The sequence below is a fragment of the Choloepus didactylus genome, chromosome 8, assembly GCF_015220235.1.
Source record: "Choloepus didactylus isolate mChoDid1 chromosome 8, mChoDid1.pri, whole genome shotgun sequence".
Classification (NCBI taxonomy): domain Eukaryota; kingdom Metazoa; phylum Chordata; class Mammalia; order Pilosa; family Megalonychidae; genus Choloepus; species Choloepus didactylus.
In genome coordinates, this window is record NC_051314.1 from 76,327,236 (window position 1) to 76,333,325 (window position 6,090).

The 6,090-nt window shown below is 37.5% G+C and overlaps 1 pseudogene; it reads left to right on the forward strand.

Moving 5' to 3' along the window:
* The first annotated feature begins 498 nt into the window (after positions 1-498).
* LOC119542696 lies at positions 499-1,698 on the forward strand (annotated as a pseudogene).
* Positions 1,699-6,090: the final 4,392 nt, after the last annotated feature.

Genomic DNA, 6,090 nt, shown 5'->3' on the forward strand with positions numbered 1-6,090 from the left:
CTCCCAGGTCAGTCGTCACCCAAAGCCTCTGTCTGTTTTTGGGAAGCGTACCTGTAGTGAGCAGTTCACACTCGCTACTTAAAACCCCAGTTGGAGCTCAGCTGAGCTATATTCGCTTGCTGGGAGAGAGCTTCTCGCTGGCACCACGAGGCTTTGCAGCTCAGGCTATGGGGGAGGGGGTCTCACGACTTGGTTCTGCAGGTTTTACTTACAGATTTTATGCTGTGTTCTTGGGCATTCCTCCCAATTCAGGTTGGTGTATGATGAGTGGATGGTCTCGTTTGTCCCCCCACAGTTATTCTGGATTATTTACTAGTTGTTTCTGGTTTTTTGTAGTTGTTCCAGGGGGACTACTTAGCTTCCACTCCTCTCTATGCCGCCATCTTGCCCGAGTCCTGCATTTACTCTCCCAATTGATTTTTGACAAGCTTGCCAAGTCCACTCAATTGGGAAAGAATAATGTTTTCAACTATGACATTGGGAAAGCTGAATATCCCTATGCAAAAGAATGAAGTTGAACCAGTATCCCACACCATATACAAAATCAACTTAAAATGGACCTGGATATAAGAACCGGAACTATAAAACTCCCAGAAGAAAACATAAAGACGCATCTTTAGGACTTTGTGTTAAGCAAAGCTATCTTAGAATTTGCACCCAGATTACAAGAGACAAAAGAAAAAAGTAGCTAATTGGGACTTCATTAAAATTTAAACCTGTTCCAAATGAAAGAATTTCATCATGAAAATAAAATGACAAACTACGCAATGGGAGAAAATATTTGGAAACCACATATCCAAAACAGGTTAAATATCCAGGATATATAAAGAATCCTTATAACTCAACAATAAAAAGGCAACTCTCTGGGTTACAACAGATGATGCTTTACAAGAACTTGTGAACTCATCTATCAACAGGCCACATCTATCCCAAATTTCTCTTACATGGGACAATTAGCCCACAGAGTGGCAACTTCCACCAATTGCTACTTCAAAGATGTCAGACTGAATATGGAGTTAAAGATCAAGCTGCAAAAGGGGTGAAGCAACTCAAAAACGATTTCATGCATTTGCCCTTTTTCTAGGAGAACTTTATCTTAACCTGGAGATCAAGGAAACAAATGGATAAGTTACAAGAGCAGATATTCTTCAGATTGGTCTTCATGAGTTGGCAAATGCCTTCTTTACTAATCCTGTGGATGATAATTTGTGCGGTAAAATTACTGAAGTTGACAGGGTCAATTTTGGAAGATGCCTGGAAGGAAAAAGGAAAGACTGATATGAAAGAAATTATTTGGAGAATTGAAAATGGTGTCCTAGATGCAAATTGCAGCAGAGATGTAAAAGAGATGCTGTTGAAGCTTGTAGAACTCCAGTCACGTAACTGGAGTAGAGTCCACACAACGTCAACATACAGAGAAGCAACACCTGAAAATGATCCAAACTGTTTTATGAATGAACCAACATTTTATACATCTGATGGTGTTCCTTTCACTGCAGATGATCCAGATTACCAAGAGAAATATCAAGAGTTACTTGGGAAAGAGAAGAATTTCTTCTAGATTGTGAAGAAAATGAAACAGATTTATCAGGGGCTGGTAATCCATACTTGGATGATATTGGTGATGAGATGGACTGAGAGATAGAAGAAGCTTATGAAAAATTTTGTTTAGAATCAGAGTATAAGCAAAAGCAGTAAAGTTAAATTTCAGTATATTAGTTTTATAAAGCAGTATAGGTATGGTGATTTAGCAGAACATGGGAAAGCAAGAAAATGTTTCACCCTTATACCAAATAAAGGATCTTGACTTATGCTATTAATGTATGCAACTTTAGTTTTGTTTAACGCCATCTATCAAAATAAACTTTTTTCCCTATAGCTTAAAAAAAGGCAAACAACTCAATTTAAAAATGTGCAAATGACTTTAATAGACATTTCTCCAGAGAAGATATACAAATAGCCAAAAAGCACATGAAAAGATGTTCAACATCATTAGCCATTAGGGAAATAAAAAATCAAAAGCGTAATGAGTTACTATTTCACACCCAGTTTTGGAGAGATTATTGAGAAATAAGGACGTTTGTTCATTTTTGGAAATGTAAAATGGTGCAGCCTCTGTGAAAGAGAGTTTGGTGGTTATTCAGAAAGTTAAATATAGAATTACCATATTATTTGGCAATTCCACTTCTAGCTATACACCCAAAAGAATGGAAAGCAGGGACTCAAGCAGATATTTCCACACTGATGTTCCTAGCAGCATTATTCACATTTCCAGAAAATGGAAGCCACCCAAGTGTCTATCAACAGGTGAATGGATAAACAAAACATGGCATATATACAATGGGATATTATTCAGCCATAAAAAGGAATGAAGTTCTGAGACATATGAAAACATGGATCAACTCTGAAGACATTATGTTGAGTGAAATAAGGCAGACACAAAAGGATCAATATTGTATGATCTCACTGATATGAAATAATTCAAATAAGTAAAATCATAAAGTCAGAAACTAGAAAACATGTTACCAGGGTCAGGGGTCAGGATAGATAATGGGAAGTTAATGCTTAATTCGTACAGAATTTCTGTTTTGGGTGATGGAATTGTTTTGGTAATGGACTCTGGTGATAGTAGCCCAACCTTGTGAATGTAATTAATACCACTGAATTATATTTTTGAATGTAGTTAAAAGGGGAAATTTTAGGTTTTATATATCTTAATAGAATAAAAATCTTAAAAAGACCCATAAGATTGTACAACACAAACAGTGAACCCTAATGTGAACAATGGATATAATTATAATAATTTTCTTTCATCAATTGTAACAAACATACTGCACTAATGCAAAGGGTTAATCACCGGGAAAACTGAGGGTATTACGTGGGTATATGGAAACGTTATGTTCTGCAAGACTTCTCTGTAAATCTACAACTTCTCTAATAAAAAAAAAATTTTAAAATACCCACAATGATTTACCACTACACACCCTCTAGGATGGCTAGAATCAAAATGTCAGCTAATAACAAGTATTGGTGAGAATGTGGACAAATTGAAACCCTCATATAGAATTGGTGGGAATGTAAAAATGGTATACACCCATTGGAAAAGAGTCTGGCAATTACTTAAATACTTACACATAGAGTTAGTTACATGTGACCCAACAATTCTATTCCTAGTTATATACCCAAGAGAAATGAAAACATGTCCACACAAAAACTTGTACACTACTATTTACAGCAGCCTTGTTTACAACAGCCCATAACAACTCTGTGGTGGTTTGAAGCTGTATATACTCCAGAAAATCATTTTCTTAAATCTAATCCATTCCTGTGGGTGTGAGCCCATGGTAAGTAGGACCCTTTGATGGGGTTGCTTCTGTTAAGGTGGGTTCTGGCCCAATCAGGACGGGTCTTGATCCTATTACTGGAGTCCTTTGTAAGAAGAATGAAATTCAGACACAGAGAGATAAAGTCACAGAGGGAAAAGCTCAGAAGCTGAACTGAGCAGAACCCAGAAGAGAAGCAAGAAGCCAGAAGGGGCCACCATGTGCTTTGCCATGTGGCAGAGGAGCCAAGGATTGCTGGCGGCCTACGCTAGAATGCTGGTCTTCAGGAAGAAAGCATTGCCTTGAAGATGATTTGAACTTTCTCATAGTCTCAAAACTGTAAGCTAATAAATCCCCATTTTTAAGCAAACCCATTGCCTGGTATCTGCTTGAGCAGCCTAGGAAATGAAAACGAACCCTTTAACAAGTCAAAAGGGAAAAATCAATTGATCATCTCAATAGATGCTGAAAAAGCATTTGACAAAATCCAACATCCCTTTTTGATAAAAACACTTCAAAAGGTAGGAATTGAAGGAAACTTCCTCAACATGATAAAGAGCATATATGAAAAACCCACAGCCAGCATAGTACTCAATGGTGAGAGACTGAAAGCCTTCCCTCTAAGATCAGGAACAAGACAAGGATGCCCGCTGTCACCACTGTTATTCAACATTGTGCTGGAAGTGCTAGCCAGGGCAATCCGGCAAGACAAAGAAATAAAAGGCATCCAAATTGGAAAAGAAGAAGTTAAACTGTCATTGTTTGCAGATGACATGATCTTACATCTAGAAAACCCTGAGAAATCGACGATACAGCTACTAGAGCTAATAAACAAATTTAGCAAAGTAGCGGGATACAAGGTTAATGCACATAAGTCAGTAATGTTTCTATATGCTAGAAATGAACAAACTGAAGAGACACTCAAGAAAAAGATACCATTTTCAATAGCAACTAAAAAAATCAAGTACCTAGGAATAAACTTAACCAAAGATGTAAAAGAACTATACAAAGAAAACTACATAACTCTACTAAAAGAAATAGAAGGGGACCTTAACAGATGGAAAAATATTCCATGTTCATGGATAGGAAGACTAAATGTCATTAAGATGTCAATTCTACCCAAACTCATCTACAGATTCAATGCAATCCCAATCAAAATTCCAACAACCTACTTTGCAGACTTGGAAAAGCTAGTTATCAAATTTATTTGGAAAGGGAAGATGCCTCGAATTGCTAAAGACACTCTAAAAAAGAAAAATGAAGTGGGAGGACTTACACTCCCTGACTTTGAAGCTTATTATAAAGCCACAGTTGCCAAAACAGCATGGTACTGGCACAAAGATAGACATATAGATCAATGGAATCGAATTGAGAATTCGGAAATAGACCCTTAGATCTGTGGCCGACTGATCTTTGATAAGGCCCCCAAAGTCACTGAACTGAGTCATAATGGTCTTTTCAACAAATGGGGCTGGGAGAGTTGGATATCCATATCCAAAAGAATGAAAGAGGACCCCTACCTCACCCCCTACACAAAAATTAACTCAAAATGGACCAAAGATCTCAATATAAAAGAAAGTACCATAAAACTCCTAGAAGATAATGTAGGAAAACATCTTCAAGACCTTGTATTAGGCGGCCACTTCCTAGACTTTACACCCAAAGCACAAGCAACAAAAGAGAAAATAGATAAATGGGAACTCCTCAAGCTTAGAAGTTTCTGCACCTCAAAGGAATTTCTCAAAAAGGTAAAGAGGCAGCCAACTCAATGGGAAAAAATTTTTGGAAACCATGTATCTGACAAAAGACTGATATCTTGCATATATAAAGAAATCCTACAACTCAATGACAATAGTACAGCCGGCCCAATTATAATTGGGCAAAAGATATGAAAAGACAGTTCTCTGAAGAGGAAATACAAATGGCCAAGAAACACATGAAAAAATGTTCAGCTTCACTAGCTATTAGAGAGATGCAAATTAAGACCACAATGCGATACCATCTAACACCGGTTAGAATGGCTGCCATTAAACAAACAGGAAACTACAAATGCTGGAGGGGATGTGGAGAAATTGGAACTCTTATTCACTGTTGGTGGGTCTGTATAATGGTTCAGCCACTCTGGAAGTCAGTCTGGCAGTTCCTTAGAAAACTAGATATAGAGTTACCATTCGATCCAGCGATTGCACTTCTCGGTATATACCCGGAAGATCGGAAAGCAGTGACACGAGCAGATATCTGCACGCCAATGTTCATAGCAGCATTATTCACAATTTCCAAGAGATGGAAACAACCCAAATGTCCTTCAACAGATGAGTGGATAAATAAAATGTGGTATATACACACGATGGAATACTACGCGGCAGTAAGAAGGAACGATCTCGTGAAACATATGACAACATGGATGAACCTTGAAGACATAATGCTGAGCGAAATAAGCCAGGCACAAAAAGAGAAATATTGTATGCTACCACTAATGTGAACTTTGAAAAATATAAAACAAATGGCTTATAATGTAGAATGTAGGGGAACTAGCAATAGAGAGCAATTAAGGAAGGGGGAACAATAATCCAAGAAGAACAGATAAGCTATTTAACGTTCTGGGGATGCCCAGGAATGACTATGGTCTGTTAATTTCTGATGGATATAGTAGGAGCAAGTTCACAGAAATGTTGCTATATTAGGTAACTTTCTTGGGGTAAAGTAGGAACATGTTGGAAGTTAAGCAGTTATCTTAGGTTAGTTGTCTTTTTCTTACTCCCTTGTT